At 38.4% G+C, this 19,823-nt stretch overlaps 1 protein-coding gene across 3 annotated transcripts in view; it reads left to right on the top strand.

Annotated features, from left to right (window-relative positions):
- The first annotated feature begins 344 nt into the window (after positions 1-344).
- Positions 345-19,823, top strand: part of slc2a9l2 (solute carrier family 2 member 9, like 2) — a 316,787-nt gene continuing 297,308 nt past the window's right edge. For all 3 annotated transcript variants that reach the window (XM_069926647.1, XM_069926646.1, XM_069926648.1), the window contains exon 1: positions 345-828. The gene's annotated coding sequence lies outside the window, so the exon portion shown is untranslated. The remainder of the gene's footprint in view (positions 829-19,823) is intronic.

Below are 19,823 nucleotides of genomic sequence, written 5' to 3'. Positions count from 1 at the left end.
GAGCCTCGATGTGTCGCAGGCAGGAGGACATGTTATCGCTGTTGCTCATGTGTGAGGAGGCGTTGGCGTCTCAGCCATGCAAGGCTGGAGGGTTTCCATAAAGGTGAGTGAAGGCAGACACACACACATGCATGCACATACGAGGGGCCTTGCAGGAGGAACCCATAGCCAACTTACTGGGTACCCATAAATACACAAACAAATTTTTCCTAAAATTTCACTCTAAAAATGGGGAGGGGGGGAGGAGTATCTTATATGCCAGTGTGTCCTGTATGCCGTCAAATACGACAACCAGAATGCATGTAAACGGCTGACAGATTGATGGGGGCAAAGGTCTTGTTTCTGTGCTGTGAAAGGTAAGGGAGATGTTTTCTTACAAAGACTTTCACCTGTTTTAGTTCTATCAGAGTTCAAATTGGGTGTGGTTCAGCCTTACCTGACGAGTAAAGCAAAATGACTGAAACTGGCAGCAATTTCTCAGTGTAATTACTGACTGGGGAAAGAAATCAGTGGGAAGTGAAATCCTTGTATTGTGTTCAACGTGCCAGTGAAAACGCTGTATGTCACTGAATCACGTCTTACTCCATAAAAGTCATGGAGTTCCTTTTGTTGGACTTCCTAAACTCAAAGTAAGCGTAACCACGATGTAGAAGCCCCCAGAACCACGGGATTCCTGGTGGGAAACAGAGCGGAAAAGAAAGCAGGTGTCCTGATGTCAACGGGATCGTTCGTCCGCTACCTGAACGTGACCACTTTGCACCGGAGAGGGATTCACACATTTAACACGCGGTGGAGGCGCGGAAATCGACCGGCAGGATCTGAGCGACAGTAAGTGATTCTCCAGTCGCTGGACAAGTTCCAGCAAGGGGTGTAGCGTCCGAAGTGAAGTCCGAGTTCTTCACGATTTTGACCACGTATTTGTCCATTTCTTTCATTAATGGTGGGGTTTTTTTTGTCTGTTGTCGACGATTCTAAAATGTTAGATGTTATTTTAAATCGGTCTCTTTATTTGCCATTAAGAGCGTATTCTTCGGCAGTGTTTGCCCGGTCGTTGTAAAGTACCGAGGTCAAGTTGGACACAGGGGCCGGGCAGCGACCCGGCAACCACCGGGCAGTTCAGTCAAAGTTTACACGGGAGTCCTCCGAACGGCTCCTGAAACGTTGCCAGTGCTGAGTGTGGCCGGGCAGAGGGTCCCCCTCCCCTCCCCAAACACCCCGCTTTCTCCGGCTGCGTTTTCGTGTAGCAGTCATAGACCGAGCGCGTCTTTCCGTGAGCGGCGGACCGAGCCCGGGTTCCTCACACGGGAGGAGCAAGCGCAAGGGACCCGGGACCCTTCCGCGTTGGAGTAACGGGAATTGGCTCACAAGTTGCTTGGGTCAGGGGGTGATTTAAAAAAAGAGAGAAAAGGCTGACGTGGAGCTATTGCTGGTATTGGTTTTACTTTTTAAAAAAAAAATTCTATTGGTATTTGATCAATAAACAATGGGCTGTACATTTAAAAATAGAGGAAAAAGATGAACATAATTCCAAGGGCCAACGTTCATTGGCAATAATGGCCCAAAAAGACCCAACCTGAAAGAAAGGAGAAAGTTCTTTAAGAATGAATTATAAACTTCTTTTAAAAAAGGAAAAGGTTTACAATGGTCTTTCCGTCTCCTCTCGTTCTGCAAGAAATTTTCTAAAATATGTGTAATTCACGGTTGAGCAAAGCCATGATCTGTTATATTTAACTGGTTTTCTTTTTAAAAAAAAAAATTAAAAATCATTATAGGTGATTCTTAGTCAAATTAGAACCTGGCTCTTTTAATTGATCTATTCTGACTACAGGTAGTCTTCGACCTTCATAAGTTGCATCCACCCTCCCATAGGACAGAAATTAAAATAATGTACTTGTGGTGAGATTCTTCATTAAAGTTTCATTTGTTGAATTTTTTTTGGAAGAAAATTGCTTTACTACCTGATTAAGACATGCAAATTCGACTGAAAAACAATCAGGCCCCATTTACAGTCCTATGTTGAGGACTACCTGCATCCCAAGAAGATGAAGTCTTATTGACTCCAACTCAGTCGAATTTTATCTTTTACTTGGCTGGCCAGCGTGTAATTCTGATGAAATGGAAAGACCATACTCCCCCTTTCACATGCACAGTGATATCGGGTCTTATCTGAGTTTAGAAAAAAAATTAGATAAGCTATTAAAGATTCAGAAATAAACTTCCAAAAGATGTGGGGCCCATTTATGGATATGACACTAATCTAAAGAGTTGGGGTAGTCAAAAGTGCTTGGTTCTGTGCTGTCAAATTCCAGGCCAATGTTCCTTGATTTCCACCTTGCTTCATGATCGAAGTTTGAGCTATTGGGGGGTGGAGGGAGAGAGGAGTGGATGCCTTTTTTAGTTTAGGTTTTTTTTTAAATTTGTTGATATTTTCAATTGGAGGAATTAGGAGAAAAGTCAAAAGCTACCAACACTACAGAGTATGGGCCCTGGTTAAGAAGAAGTGGGTGCATAGCATATATTGGAAGCACTGAGGTACTTGAGTATATGGAAAAGAAATGCAAGATATCACTTAAGGAAAAAGAAAATCAAGAGAGCTGAAATAAGTCATGAGGTTGATTTAGCAGGACGGCATGGTTAGTGTCATGCTTAGCTCAAGGCTTATCCAGTCCCAACAATCAAGGTCCCAAGGAAGGAGTTTGTACATTCTCCCTGTGTCTGTGTGGGTTTTCTCCGGGTGCTCCAGTTTCCTTCCAACTCCCTGGGTGTAATTGGGCGAAAGGACCAGATACCTGCTGTATGCCTAATTTTTTTTTAATTGAAGGAAAATCACCTACAGCTATATCAGGAACAAAAGGACCACACAAAAGTGTGGTCTTATTGAAGATGAGTGGTTGTTGATATATGGAGCCAAAAGGGATGAGGGAAGATCTTAAATGGGTCAATGGCATGTGTATTTACATGGGGAGTCTGTAAATGTAAGGCAAAACTGCTGTGAAGTCATGGGCACTAAAAATATACAGATTAAAGAGGAGGAGGCGCTTGCTGTCTTGAGGTAAACCATAGTGAATACATCCCCAGATTAAGATGATCTCTCTGACCTTAAGGGTGGCTTTGACAAAAATTATAGGGGACCTAGTATTGATAATGTTGTTAGCCATGGGTGAGGTGCCAGAGGATTGAACAATAGCTCGTGTTCTGTTTAAGAAGGCTCAAAGAATAATTCAGGAAATTATTAGTCAGTGAGCCTGCCATCAGTCATAAAACACAAAGGTCTATAGGCATTGTAGATAAAGTAAAAACACATGGTTGGAGAAATGCATCAGGTCAAACAGTTTATGGAGCAAATATAAAGATATATAACCAATGTTTCGGCCTTGAGCCCCTTCATCAAGGTATGAGCAAAATGTGGGCAGGTGCCTGAACAAAATAGTGTGGGGGATGACCACAGACCCACAGGCAGGAGGTAATAGGTGGATAAAGGAGGGAGGGCACACCAGGAAACAGGAGGAGGAGGGCATGGCTCTGTGAATGGAGAGGGAAGGGAGTGGATAGTTGGAGGGAAGAAGTCCAAGGAATGGGAAAGAGAGGAAGAACAGGGAGTAGGCTAGCAGAAACAAGAGAAATAGATATTAATGCCCTCCAGTTGAGTGCCCAGATGGAAGATTAGGTGTTTCTCCAGTAAGTTCTTGATATTTAAAACTGAAGGAAGAGACGTAATTTTAATATTAAAAAAAAATGCAGCATGTGGTTGCAGTCTAGAATGTTTTCCTTGAAAATGTCAAGGGGAGGGGGTGTGGCAAGATGGCGTAGAGTCTAGATGTGCAGTCTCGACCTCTCTGGCCAGACTTTTAAATATCCGTTTTTTAACCCTTTGTTTCCAAGTTTAAACTTTTTAAATTTTAGTTCAAAGTATTAAGGAATTATTATGGCCACTAATGGTAAAAAGACTAAATCTCAAGTTCAAAAGAAGATACATTTTCGAAGTGCTGAAGATCTGGGGCTTAGACGACTTGAAACAGCCCCAGGCTCAATTTCTTCATTGCTTAAATCCCAAGGATCGCCTGTGGAGGCTGAAAAGGAAATGCATCAGGCAGCATTACAATCTGATTAAATCGTTTGTTTTTTTTCGCGAATGGATGAGAAAACTACAACATGCAGGGGAAGACCAGCGGCGACTCCCTGAAGAAGTCGGGATGCCGTTGCTGGGAGTCCAGACCTGCAGTAAAACTTTTAAAATGCCTTCTGTTGAATTGCAGCAGGAGTTGCAGTTACCTTGTTCTGCCACCATGTCAGAGAGAGCAGAGCTGAGATTTACTGATTTTCAATGTATGCAATTGAATGCAGTTATTCAACCAATGTTGACATCTCTAATGAATGAGATGGTTCAAATGAATGCTGGTATAAGTTCAGAATTAAATATGGTTAAGACATGTGTGGATGCATCTTATGAAGAATTTAAAAAATTTCAGACTGATTTTTTTTGGACTGTAAACAACAAGTGAGTTCTAACAGAAAAAGTGTTGAAGGTGGAAAAATCAGTCATAGAATTAGGAGATCGTGAGAAGGAGCTAGAAAGAAAAACAGATTATTTGGAAAATAAAAGCAGAAGGAATAATGTGAAAATTGTTGGTTTGCCAGAAGGTATAGAAGGACAAGACCCTCTTCGTTTCTTTAAAGACTGGATTCTGCAAATATTAGGACAAGAATTTTTCTCTGTGGGGTTGGCACTGGAAAGAGCCCATAGAGCTTTAAGAAGAATACCCTCAGCTGGTCAACCCCTGAGACTGGTAATAATTCGATGTCTGGAGTTATTTGGATAGAGAAGCAATATTTCGACTTGCAGTACAAAAAGCGAGACGACAAACCCCATTATTGATTCAGAATAGTTGTGTCTTTTTTAAAAATCCTGATCTGAGTCAAGATGTCATTCAATGTCGACGTCGATTGAATCCAGTTAAAGAAGTCTTGTGGCGTAAAGGTTATAAGTCTACTTTTCGTTACCCTGCAGTGTTGAAGGTCTTTTATGGAGAATATCAATTTTGCTTTTTTGAAACTGATTGTGAAGCAATGATTTTTGCTGACTCATTGCCGGATATAAGAGGACGAAGATGTAGCCCACCATTTTCTCCTAAAGAAAAATCTGGTAGTTCTGGAAAGGGAAGAAATGGCAGAAATGGGAAAAATGAGAATGGAAAGAGTCCACCTCCTTCTGAAATGGGATCTTCAAGATTGGAGTCTTTTGGATGAAAAGAAAAATTTTCTTATTTTATTTTTTCTTTTTATTATGATACTTGGATGTTGCTGATTGTTTGGCTGGGAAGGGAGAGATTTGCACTAAGTTCTTTACTAGTCATCAGCCACTGGTGAGTGATACACACCCAATTTTTGTTTAGGGGATTACTACCTTTTGGTAGTATTTTTTTGGGGGGGGGTGATTTTAAATTTTTTAAATTTTTAAAAAACTTTTTTCTTAGTTTTTAATTTGTTTTTTTTTAAATTGGAGGTCCTATATACGTTGATTTGAGTTTTTATTTAAAGATATTATTGGTATTTAGTAATAATAGTAGATATGTCGAAGTTGAGGTTTGCTACTTTTAATGTTCAAGGATTAAATAGTATGATTAAACGTAAGCGAGTCTTAGCGTATATTAAGAAAATGAAAATTGATATTGCCTTTTTACAAGAAACACATTTGAATGAGAAGGAAAGTGTGAAATTAAAAAGGGATTGGGTTGGGCATGTATATTTTTCTTCATTTAATTCTAGAGCTAAAGGAGTAGCAATTTTGATACATAAAAATTTATCTTTTGAATTACAATCAATGGAGGAAATGGCAGGTTGTATTCTTAAATTGAATTGTAAGATTTTTAGTGAATTTTGGACTTAATATTTATTTGGGATGAATTTTTATGTTTGGGTGAAGATAATGATAATATTTTAGTTGGTGGTGATTTTAATTGTGTTTTGGAACCTTTGTTAGACAAATCTCCAAAGAAAGTTTAAAAATCCAAGATTGCAATCCACGTCCAAGTGCTGATGAAAGATCTTAATTTACTAGATATTTGGAGACGTCTTAATCTAACAGAGAAAGATTTTTCCTTTTATTCATCTAGACATGAATTGTTTTCAAAGATTGACTTTTTAGTATCGGCACATTTACAAGGGAAAATACAACAAGCGGAATATAAAAGTCAGGTGATTTCAGATCATTCTGTTATATTTTACATATGAAACTTCTGAGAAAATTCAAATAGCTTATCGTTGGAGATTTAATACAATGTTGTTAAAAATACAGAATTTATTGATTTTTTTTGAAAAAACATTTTTTTTGAAAATTCTAAATCTGTTCAAAGTAAGTTTGTATTATGGGATGCTATGAAAGCCTATTTGAGAGGACAAATAATTAGTAATACTTCTGAAATAAAAAAAAATCGATTAAATCAGAGTCTTGGAGAAACAGATCAGTGAGTTAGAAAAGGAATTTCAGAAAGATGGTACAGAAAATAGAATTATCTAGGCTGAATTTAAAATACATCTTGCAATCTTATCAATTTGAATGTGTGATTAATAGGACTAAACAATGGTATTACGAATGGGGAGAGAAAGCTCACAATGTATTGGCGTGGCAATTAAAGAAAGAACAGATATCGAGGACTATTAATGCTGTTAGATGGAATTCTCTTATTACTTATAAACCTGTGAGATTAATGATGAATTTTATTCATTTTATAAAAAGTTATATACATCTGAAAGAAAACAGGAAACTGGATCAATTGATTTTTTTTTAATCACAGTTGAATTTACCGACATTAGAGGATGGAGATATACAGGAGTTAGAAGAACCATTTACTGATTCTGAAATTAAAATGGCTATGCTGGAAATGCCAAATGGTAAATCTCCTGGTGATGATGGATTTTTGGTTGAATTTTATAAAATTTTTTATGATGATTTATCTACAGTGTTTGGGGATGTATTACATCAAGTTGGAGAACACTATGATTTACCTGAGTCTTGTTCTAGTGCTTTAATTACAGTAATTCCTAAAAAATATAGAGATCCTTTGAAGGTATCTTCATATAGACCAATTTCATTGTTAAATGTAGATTATAAAATAATAGCTAAAGTATTAGCAAATAGATTGGCTAAATTTTTACCAAAGTTGATTCATATTGATCAAACAGGTTTTATAAAGAATAGATATGCATTGGATAATATTTTGCGAGTGATCAGTTTGATTAATAGATTTCGACAATCTTTAGATCATCCGATGGTGATATCCTTAGATGCAGGAAAAGCATTTGATAGAGTTGAATGGAATTTTTTGTTTAAAGTTTTGGAGAAATTTAAGTTTGGTCCTTTTATTGGCTAGATTAGGCCTTTATATAGTAAACCGGTAGCTAGAGTATTGATGAATGGTTTGATTTTGGGATCTTTTAAGTTAACTTGATCAACTCGTCAAGGTTGTCCTTTATCACCAGCTTTGTTTGCGTTAGTGATTGAACCTTTAGTACAGTTGATAAGATAAAATACACAGATACAAGCTATGAAAATTTTAGATGAGGAGTATAAAATTAATTTATTTGCTGATGAGGTATTGGCGTATTTAACAAATCCAGCTCAGTCACTTTTGCATTTGAAGGAATGTTTAATACAATATGATGTCTTTCTGGATATAAACTTAATTGGGGGAAAAAAGTGAAATATTGCTGGTAAGTGAAGGAGATTATTCAGTTTATAAGAATATTATTAATTTGAAGTGGACTGATTGAATTAAATATCTGGGTATAATTTTCAATGTTAATTATCAATCTTTATATAAATTAAATTATGCTCTGTTAATGAAAAAAATTAAAACTGATTTGATTAAATGGAAAGATTTACCTATTAATTTAATGGGAAGGATAAATACAATTAAGATTAATATCTTTCCGCATATACAATATTTGTTTCAATCTATTCCGTATTTACTTGATAAATTTTTTTTCGAGATTTAAATAAAATGGTGAGTGAGTTTTTATGGAGGGGATTACTTTTACCACATTTTCAAAATTATTATGAGGCAGCCCAACTTAAATTTATTAGTTCATTGATGGATTTGGTACTGCCTCCTAGTTGGGCTAAAATTGAGATGGCAAGTATTTCTGAATTTGAAATACATCAATTTTTGTTTAGGTGGAATATGAATTTTTTACAACAAAATAATATGCCTATACTAAAACATTTAATGAAGTTATGGATAAAGAAAAATAAAATGATAGGTTCTCCGTTGTATAATAATCAACTTATTTCTTTTTCAATACATAATCAAAGTTTATTGCATTGGAGATTTAAAGGTGTGAAAAATTTGGGAGATTGTTTTAAAGAGGGTAAGTTTTTATCTTTTAATCAGATGAGGGAAGATTTTGGTATTGATAAGAATTCTTTATTTCTTTATTATGAAATTCGATCTTTGGTAAAATTTATGTTTGGTAGAGATATGATTTTACCTAAAATGACTAAATTTGAGACTTCTCTTATGAAGGTACCAGAGAAGGGTTATATTTCATTTATGTATCAAATATTACAGGATGGTATGGATAAAAAGGACTGGGATAGATCTAAAATCAAATGGGAAGCGGATATTGGTTTTACTCTTTCTGAAGAGGATTGGTTAGATATCTGTTATGATAGTGTAACTAGATTGATAAATGCACGTTATGCAATGATTATTTACCATTTTTTACATCAATTATATTTGACACCTGAAAAATTAAAAAATATATGGTTTTAATGAATCAGATTTGTGTTTTAGATGTAGTGATACGGTTGGAACTTTCATGCTGTTTGGTCATGTATACATATACAAATTTTTTAGAAGAAAATTCAATCGTTTTTAGAATATCTGCATATGATTAAAATAGTTTTAGATCCAACAGTATTTTTATTGGGTAGTTTGCAACCTCTGAAAGGCTTGGGATTAGATAAGTTTACTTGCTTTTGTATATTTAGCTTTATCCGAAGCGCAAAAATGTATTGGTAGTACATGGAAAGATACAAATATGATTGCTATTAATAGATGGCATAATGAGATGAAATATTGTTTAAAAATGGAAAAAATTGTGTATGTTTCACATGATAATTATAATTTTTTTATTAATAAGTGGCTGTTATACTCAGAATATTTACATTTCAATTTATATCGATTAGATTTTAATATGTACATTTAACTTTTTTAAATATTTTAATTTTTCATGGCTCTCCTTAGGAGAGTTGGCTGAAGGGGGGGGGGATTTTTTTCTCTTTTTTATAAATATAAAAAAATGTTCATGTTTAATTGCTGTATATGTCATGTCATTTTTTTTTGAACAAATAAATAAAGTTTAAAAAAAAAAGAAAATGTCAAGAAGGTAGTTTCCAGAGTAATTGGATAAGTATGTGGTGAAGAAAACTTGTCAAGTAATAGAAAGGGCTGAGGTTGGAGCAGGAGAGTTGCTGTGGTAGAGAGCCATCACAGATACATTGCGCTGTATCTCCATCTCTGCTGTAACTATTCAATGATGATGCCAACATGCAAACCATCTGTGATCCACTATTTACATTTAAAGTGATTAAATTGTAGCGCCATCGATCAGCTACTTTAGACCAAGAGATGTGATTAATAGGCTTTAATCACCTTTGGACATCAACACATCTCACATGTTGCTGGCCCGGTTCCAAGGCAGGTACTGAGGAAGGAGTTTGGGTGTAACAGCTTTTATGGGGTTTCCAGGAGGGAGGAGTTACAGGTTCAGGGGTGGGTTGAAGGGTAGCGCATGTGGTTCCATTGTTTAAGAAAGGGTCCAAATGTAAACCTGGGAATTATAGGACCGTGAGTCTGACGTCTGTGGTGGGTAAGTTGATGGAAAGTGTTCTGAGGGATGGTATTTACAAATATTTGGAGGTACAGGGATTGATAGGGAGTAATCAGCATGGTTTTGTCAGGGGTAGATCATGCTTGACAAACCTGATTGAGTTTTTCGAGGGGGTTACAAAAAAGGTTGATGAAGGGAAAGCTGTGGATGTTGTCTATTTAGACTTTAGTAAAGCTTTTGACAAAGTTCCCCACAGGAGGTTAGGGAAAAAAGGTGGAGGCATTAGGTATAAATGAGGAGGTAGTGAAATGGATTCAGCAATGGTTGGATGGGAGGTGTCAGAGAGTAGTGGTAGAAAATTGTTTGTCCAATTGGAGGCCGGTGACTAGGAAGGTGATTTAGTAAGGCTGGAGGTGTGGGCTGAGAAATGGTTGATGGAATTTAATACAGATAAGTGTGAGGTGTTACATTTTGGAAAGGCAAATCTAAATAGGTCATATGCATTAAATGGTAGGCTATTGAGATGTGCAGAGCAACAAAGGGATTTAGGAGTTATGGTAAATAGTACCCTCAAGGCTGATACTCGGGTAGATGGTGTGGTGAAGAAGGCATTTGGAATGTTGGCCTTCATAAATCGGAGTATTGAATTCAAGAGTAGGGAGGTTATGATGAAATTGTACAAGGCATTGGTGAGGCCAAATTTGGAGTACTATGTACAGTTTTGGTCACCAAATTATAGGAAAGATATAGAGAGAGTGCAGAGAAGGTTCACGAGAATGTTGACAGGATTTCAAGGTTTGAGTTGCAGGTTGTGCAGACTGGGGCTTTTTTCTCTGGAGCGTAGAAGATTGAGAGGGGACTTGATAGAGGTGTTTAAGATTTTAAAAGGGACAGACAGAGTAAACGTGGATAGGCTTTTTCAATTAAGAGTGGGGGAGATTCAAACTAGAGGGCATGGTTTAAGATTGAAGGGGGAAAATTATAAGGGGAACATGAGGGGAAATTTCTTTACGCAAAGGGTGGTAGGGATGTGGAATGGGCTTCCGACAGACGTGGTCGAGGCGGGATCATTGGTTACATTTAAGGAAAGACTGGATCGTTACATGGATAGGAGGGGACTAGAGGGGTATGGACCGGGTGCTGGTCAGTGGGACTAGGAGGGTGGGGATTTGTTACAGCATGGACTAGTAGGGCAGAACTGGCCTGTTCTGTGCTGTAAGTGGTTATATGGTTATAAAATTGAACCCTGATACCAGTTCCCTGTGGTCTGGTACCGATAGCCAATTGGCCCTGTAAATCCCATCCCAACAAGCAAACTCCAGCTTGGGGAACTAGTAAAATATCCTCTGTTATTATCTTTTCTCCCATTTGTATCCTTACATTCTTTAGTATAGGGACCGTAAAATCTCTTCCTCCCACTCCCGAAATCATCACTGTCCCTTCTGTTTTAACACCCTTGGGCCGTTGTAAAATACTAGACCGGCTGCCCCAGAATCTACTAGAAAAGTCATCTTGTCTCTGTGGGGTCCTATGCTTAAATTTACCCATGGTTCTCCGTGCAGCCCCTCGGTGTGTATTGACTGAGAACCATGAGCCCCCTATTCATGATCTGCCTCCATCAATGCATAAGATCGCGTCTCCCTGGCTCGCATTGGACATTCCTTCTTAAAGTGTCCCTCCTTTTTACAATAATAGCAAACTAATGCTCCTGTTTCCCAATTTCTACCAGGGTCTCCATGGGGTCCCGGGAATGGTCGTCGTCCCTGGAATTCTCCTCTACCCCTGCCTCTGCTCTGGTCTCTTCTTCCCTACTCCTGGCGCTCCTCCAAACGTCCAGGAGCTGGCACACAGCTCCTAACATTTCCCTGCTGTCCCTCCACAACTTCCTTGACTGCCTGCATCAAAATCTTAGCCTTTCCTTTCTGTTTATCTTCAGATCTCTGGACGTATGCCCTTTGTGCGATCTGTAAAACCTGTGTTATTCCCTGTTCATGCCAATTCTCTGACTTTTTGTAATTTCTTCCTGATATCTGGGGCTGAATTAGTAACAAAGCCTGTCAATACCAACTGTTCACCTGCTGGGGATTCCATATCCAACCCCGCCATATTGCTGTATTGCCGCACACAATCTATTCAGAAATGCAGAGGGGGTCTCTTTGGGACCTTGGAGAACCTCAAATGCCTTCTTAAAGTTCTGTCCTTTTGGAACAGACTCCTTCATTCCTTTTATTAGATTAATCCTATATTTCTCCATTCGTGTGTGACCATCATTAGTATTCTTATCCCAATTCGGGTTTACCAGGGGGAATTTAAGTTCCCCAGGTATTGCCTCTGGTCCCCCTTGGTGTTTCCGGGAGGTCATTTCCTTCTTAAAATTGCGCACCTCCGTACGAGTCAGAGGAACATTTACGAACCCGAGAACCCCACATCCGCTCCCAAGGGAACCTCTCGTAAAGGTCTCATCCAGTTAATTTCTGGCTTATCCTCTCCTCTATGATGTTTAGGTTCCTGCCCTCCGGGAGACAAATCAAAGGGTTCTGCCCTTTCCTCCCGAAGGGTCTCACACTATTCTGAATGACCCTCATAATCAGTCTCCTCCCTCTTGTGTCAATTGAGGTGGTAATCTTGTACTCTGTGAGTTGGTCATCATACCACCCCTACTTTCTTCTTCTTTCTCTAACTATGGAGGAGGAGGGGAAGGTAAATAAGGGTAAAGCGTAGGTAAGAGGGGGGAGATAGGAGCCGGCACAGGGGGAACATAAGGTGAAGGAAGGGAATGTAACACATCCCATCCTTGTATTTCAGGGGCAGAAGGTTCCTCATCCTTCTTGTTCTTGCATTCCTTTTCGCTCAAAATCATTTGATCAAACGATCCACTGAGCCAACAGGCTGCATATTCTCTGCTCTCGGTTTTACCTCTTTGATTTTGGTAGAGCCAGATGTTCAATGCCTGACACATCCAGTCCTCGTCGGATCCAAACTTTGGCCAATATACCGAACTCCCTTTTATCGGATTTAAAAAAATTTTTTTTAAAATTTTTCACACTATAAACCATATTGATCAAGATATATACATTTTCCTTCTTAAATATATACAGTGTCGTTTTCTCCTCCCCTCCCCTCCCTCCCTCCTGACCTCCCCTCCCATTTATTTAAAGTTCAGAATATAAGATACATTAAACCCACGAAACAATGCTGTCACTCAATAAGAACAAACAAGAAATTCCACTGAGTCCGTTCTTTTCATTCTCTTCTCCTTCTGTCATTTTAGGTGGTAGATGTCCACGGTAGCTTTTCTCTATTATGTTTCATGTATGGCTCCCATATTTGTTCAAATATTGTAATGTTATTTCTTAAATTAGATGTTATTTTTTCTAATGGAATACATTTATTCATTTCTATATACCATTGTTGTATTCTCAAGTTATCTTCTAATTTCCAGGCTGACATAATGCATATTTTTTGCTACAGCTAGGGCTAACATAACAAATCTTTTTTGTGCACCATCCAAATCGAGTCCAAATTCTTTGTTTTTTATGTTACTTAGGAGGAAGATCTCTGGGTTTTTTGGTATATTGCTTTTTGTGATTTTATTTAATATCTGGTTTGGATCTTCCCAAAATGTTTTCACTTTCTCACATGTCCAAATTGCATGAATTGTTGTTCCCATTTCCTTTTTACAGCGAAAACATCTGTCAGATACTGTTGAGTCCCATTTATTTAACTTTTGAGGTGTAATGTATAGCCTGTGTATCCAGTTATATTGCATCATACGTAACCTCGTGTTTATTGTATTTCTCATAGTTCCTGAGCATAACTTCTCCCATGTTTCATTCTTTATCTTTGTTTAGATCTTGTACCCATTTTTGTTTAGTTTTACCATTTGTTTCCTCATTCTCCTTTTCTTGTAGTTTAAAATACATGCTTGTTACATTTTTTGATTATCATTGTGTCTGTAATCACATATTCAAAATTATTTTCCTCTGGTAACCTCAGACTGCTTCCCAATTTGTCCTTCAAGTAGGATTTCAGTTGGTAGATAATAATTTATTTCCTGAAAAACAATTTTCTATTCTTTTGATCCCTTTTTTCTCCCATTCTCTAAAGGAAAGGTTATCTATTGTAAAAGGGATTAGCTGATTTTGCTTCAGTATTAGTTTTGGTAATTGGTAATTTGTTTTATTCCTTTCTACATGAATCTTCTTCCAAATGTTGAGCAGATGATGCAATACTGGAGAATTCCTATGTTGTACCAATTTTTCATCCCATTTATATAATATGTTCAGGTATCTTCTCCCCTATTTAATCTAGTTCTAATCTAGTCCAATCTGGCTTTTCCCTTGTTTGATAAAAATCTGATAGGTATTTTAATTGTGTAGCTCTATAATAATTTTTAAAGTTTGGTAGTTGTAAGCCTCCTTGTTTATACCATTCTGTTAATTTATCTAGTGCTATCCTCAGTTTCCCCCCTTTCCATAAAAATTTCCTTATTATTTTCTTTAACTCCTTGAAGAATTCTCTAAAATCCTGCCTTTTAAGTAGCATGGAGTTTAATCTCCATCTATACATTCTTGGTGGGATGTCCTCTAACTCTATTGTCAATAACCGGGGTGAGTGGTCCAATAATAATCTAGCTTTATATTCTGTTTTCCTAACTCTGTCTTGCATGCGAGCTGATAACAGGAATAGGTCTATTCTTGAGTATGTTTTATGTCTACCCGAATAATATGAATATTCCTTTTCCTTTGGGTGTTGTTTCCTCCATATATCCAAAAGTTGCATTTCTTGCATCAATTTAATTATAAACTTGGTTACTTTGTTCTTTCTGTTAATTTTTTTTCCCAGTTTTATCCATGTTTGAATCCAAATTAAGGTTGAAATCCCCCCCTATTAGTATGTTCCCTTGAGTGTCTGCTATCTTCAAAAAAATATCTTGCATAAATTTTTGATCTTCTTCGTTAGGTGAATATACATTGAGTAAATTCCAAAACTCCGAATATATCTGACATTTTATCATTACATATCTCCCTGCTGGATCTATTATTTCCTCTTCTATTTTGATTGGTACATTTTTGCTGATTAATATAGCTACTCCTCTAGCTTTTGAATTATATGACGCTGCTGTTACATGTCCTATCCAATCTCTCTTTAATTTCTTGTGTTCCACTTCAGTTAAGTGTGTTTCTTGTACGAGTGCTATATCAATTTTTTCTTTTTTCAGTAAATTTAGCAGTTTTTTCCTTTTCATTTGGTTATGTATTCCATTAATATTTAAAGTCGTATAGTTCAACATAGCCATTTCATACTTTGTTTATCTTTCTTTTCTGTTTCCTCATCATCACCTTTCCTTCTTATCCATTTCTGCTTTGTTTTTGAACTTTATAAGACAACATTTCTAAAACAAAACATTTCCCTTATTCTCCTATCTAAAATTCCTTTAACCCCACTATCCCCTCCCCTTCCTGAGTTGGCCTTTCTCCCTTGTCGGGCAACACATCTACCCTCTCCATTTGGATTTGCGAATTCACTCACAAGCGTCAACTGATTTCGCAGTGATGGTAACTCTTCCCCACCCAGCCCCCCCCAGAAAAGATTTTAATCTTCATGTATAACAAAGGTCACTCTCTTAATTCCCCCCATACTTCCTTTCTTCCCTTTCTTTCCCTTCTTAGTTCTTACCTATATTCTATTTTTTATATATACATATATACATATATATATATAGATATATATATATATCTATATATATACCTACATACACACATTTTTGGTCATTTTTGTTCTTGCTACATATCTTCCTCTCTCTGTCTGTTTTGTAGTTGTTCTGCAAATTTTCTTGCTTCCTCCGGATCCAAGAATAGTCTGTTTTGCTACCCTTGAATAACTATTTTAAGTACCGTTGGATACTTCAGCATAAATTTATATCCTTTTTTCCATAGGATCGTTTTTGCTGTATTAAACTCCTTTCTCTTCTTCAGGAGTTCAAAACTTATATCTGGATAGAAAAAAATTTTTTGACCTTTGTATTCCAGTGGTTTTTTTGTCTTCTCTTATTTTCCTCATTGCTTTCTCCAATATATTTTCTCTTGTTGTATATCTTAAGAATTTTACTAGAATGGATCTTGGTTTTTGTTGTGGTTGTGATTTAGGGGCTAATGTTCTGTGTACCCTTTCTATTTCCATTTCTTCCTGTAATTCTAGTCTTCCTAGGACCCTGGGGATCTATTCTTTTATAAATTCTCTCATATTCTTGCCTTCTTCATCTTCCTTAAGGCCCACTATCTTTATATTGTTCTATTATAATTTTCCATTATATCTATCTTCTGAGCTAACAGTTCTTGTCTCTTTAACTTTTTTATCAGATTCTTCTAATTTATTTTTTAAGTCATCTACTTCCATTTCTACGGCTTTTTCTCGTTCTTCCACCTTATCCACTCTTTTTCCTATGTCTGACATGATCATCTCTATTCATTTTTTCTTCTGCACTTTTTACTCTTTTTATTTCATTGAATTCTTGTGATTGCCATTCTTTTACTGATTCCATATATTAAAAAAATATATATATCCATGTACTTGCCCTTCCCTTCATCTTCCATTTCTCTGTGTTCTTCCTCTTCTTCTGAGTCCACTCCAGGATCTGTGTCCTTTACCTCTGTCCCTTCTGGTTTTCTTGTTGGTTTGTTTTTTTTATTTTGTTGGGTATTTTTGGTCTTCTTATTTTTACTAGAAGTGTCTTGATGCTGGTCTTCTTCCTCTGGGTTGGTCATCTGTTGTTTCTTTGATTTCTTTTTACTCTCTTTCTTGTTCTCGTTATTTTCTGTGTTTTCCTCTTGCTGCTTTGTTGTGGTTGTCAATTTCAGCTGTGGAGATCGACTCCTCAGCTGGTCCCCCCTCCCGTCAGTGTTATTTTTGTCTTGCGCATCGCGCATGCGCGGTTGCGCACTTTTGTTTGGTTCTGTGAGCCATTTTTGTAGTCCCGAGTTCGGGGCTTCAACTGACCTTGGGGAGCGGGCTTCTCTCTCCGCAGAGGGCCTCCTCGGACAGGTAAGGCCTTCACCACCTTCTTCTCTTCTTCCTGTTGCTTTTGGCTTTTCTTTTTTCGCTGCCATTTTCTCCACACCTTTACTTTCACTTTATTTTGGTTTTTATGTTTATGCCTTTGTTTTTTCACTGTCTTTTTTACTTTTCTGGAGAGGGCTGGAGTTCCCCGACCGGCCACTACTCCATCACGTGACTCCTCCCCTTTAATCGGATTCTTAACCCATTCCTGACAGCAATACCTGACCATGGACTGTTTGTCTTTCCCACGGGTTTTCCCCGCACCCCAATCAGATAACATTAATCCTAACGGACTATGTTTAGGTATCTGATCTTCCCATCCATCTTTTGGACTGTTTCCCTTGCTACTTACTCCTCTCATACTAGCAGGTAAATTCCTCTTACCGGGATCCAGTAGCTATTCCTAGCGCGGCTTCCTTAACGTTCTCCCGTCGTTTGTTCTCAATGCCTCTTCTCGGATATCACTTGCTTCGTCCACTGACCAGTCACCTGTCATCCGGGAGTCCAGCTGAATCAGCCGGGGTGCACCTACCCCCATCGTCGGGCACTCTGTCAGTGGAGGGAGTGCGATCCCGGATGATCCCCCAATTGTGAGAAACAGAAGTACCTTCACAGATTTCACTCGAGATAAAAATTGAGAACAAAGAACATTTATTGTACAACAATGCAAAGTTGGGTGCTTCCCCTTACCCTGGGAATACACACACATACTGGGGATCACCCAACTTTTATACAGTTCATTTCAGTGTAGAGGTACCCTTCCCCCCCCCCCCCTAACATTCTTCTGCCTCCTGGATTGGTTTGGCATTTGGTAATTCTGTCTGCCTACCTGCAGTTTCTGTAAACTTGAAAGACCATGGGGTATCCTGTCTGGGTCCCATCATGTCATTGTCCTTATTCATGAATCTGCCTTTGTCCTTATTCACACATCTCAACCCCCAGGACTTACTAATTCTATATGCAGAACTTGCTAATTATTTCTATCACTGTAAGACCCTTATTCTATTATACTTGCGTAACCCTTCCTCACACTCTTATCGGAATTCATCCCTACTCAGCACTTACTTAACTTCCTCTAGTCTAGTATTCCTTATTTCATTCATACTAGCTTTACTTTCTATATTCTATTATCTCTCTCAATGGTCAAGGCATCAGGAGCTCAGATGGGTGGGTGGCTGGGGCCAAAAGGTGGGGGGGGGGGGGGGGGTCAACTTTTACATGGTATCAGCTATTGTACACACGTGGTATACATGCCAAATATTTTCAATCATAAGCCATGCCCACTAAGTACCGTTGTGAGCACCGGCTTGTACGATTTGTTTCAGCCAACCTATTTCTGTGAGCCACACGTCTTTACATCAGAGCCATTTGGCCACCACTGATCGTGTACATTGAATGCATGATTTAGCTGCACTGTTAATGAGCGAGAGACATAGCAGCCTCTATAGGAAGCAAATGAATGTAACCAACATTTCAGGCCTGAGCCTTGTTCAAGGTATGACCGAAAAGCAAGCAGGCACCTGATTTTAAAAACTTGGTGAGAGGATGGAAGAAGGGGTGGGGTGGGGGGGGGGGGGAGAGAGGAGGAGGACCTGGGTACGAAACGTTGGTTTCTATTGACGCCGCGTGACCTGCTGAACTCCTCCAGCACTTTTGTGTAGTGCACGACAATCACAGCGTCTGCAGGCTTTCCTGTTTAACTTCACAGAGAAGTTTTCTTTCCCTAATTTTCCAAGGATGTTTCTGAATTAGCAACAAAAAAAAAGTACTCCTACTGATTAAAATAGCTCTTCTGATGAAAGATCATCAACCTGAAATAGTAACATTACTTCAGATGGGAACTTTTTTTTTCAATAATTTCTGTTTTCAGTTCAGTTCTCCAGCATCCATTTCAGTTTGTTTGTTTTCAGGACGTGAGTATTGCTGGCAAAGCCTGCATTTATTGCCAACCCCTCTAATTGGTGGTGAGCCAGCTTCTTCAATTGCTCCCGTTATTTTGGAGAAGGAACTCACACAATGCTGTTGGGCAGTAATTCTCAGCTGTAAACCCAAAGAATAACGATGCCTTTTCAAGTCTGGATGGCGTGTGACTGGGGGTGGGGAGGGAGGTGCTGTATCATTTTTCTGCAGCTCTTGTCCTTGGTGATGAAGGTTGTCTGAGAGGTGCTGCTAGGGTAGCCTCAGTGTTTTCTAGATGGCACACAGCTTAGTCACTGTGTACCCATGTATGTCATCGTGTCTTCCTGCATGTATCATTTGTTGAGGTGTTGCAAATGGAATTGAAGTTTGTGCAGTCAGGATTCTGATATGATAGAAGCAAGGATACTGATAAAATGGCTGGAGATGAATGAGCCAGCAATACTGCTTTAAGTACTCTCACAGTGATGCCTTGGGGTGCTGTTCATTGACCCCCACAACCATCTTCATTTGTGCATGGTTGTAACCATTGGAGTGTTTTCCCTTTGACGTCGATTGATTTTGGTTTTACCAGGACACCCTGATGCCACGCCAAATAAAATGTTGCCTTGATGTCAAGAGCAGTCACTCATCGTCAGGAGTTCAGCACCAGTCCATGTTTGTACCAAGGCAATGATCAGGTCTTAAGTCAAGAGGTTTTGGAAAACAAAAACTGGGCATTGGAGAGCAGGTTGGCAAGTGAGTCCCGTTTGATAACATGACCCATGAAACTATCCAGCATTCTGTTGTTGATTGAGATGGATGAGTTGGATATGTTCTGACTTTTGCGGATGGGGCATACCCATGCAGATTTGTGGTGTTTGGGAACTGACAGAACGGTAACTGCAATGCCTGGAGGTGCAACAAATTCTGGCACACTTGATCAACTGGAATGCTGTGTGATCCATTAAGCTTTGCAGTGCTCCCTGATCTCATGTTTCCTGCATCACGAGGTGAATAAAATGGAGTGATGACCG

The sequence above is a fragment of the Narcine bancroftii genome, chromosome 3, assembly GCF_036971445.1.
Source record: "Narcine bancroftii isolate sNarBan1 chromosome 3, sNarBan1.hap1, whole genome shotgun sequence".
NCBI classification, from domain to species: domain Eukaryota; kingdom Metazoa; phylum Chordata; class Chondrichthyes; order Torpediniformes; family Narcinidae; genus Narcine; species Narcine bancroftii.
The sequence above is the reverse complement of the archived record's forward strand: the minus strand, read 5'-3'. Positions and strand labels throughout refer to the sequence as shown.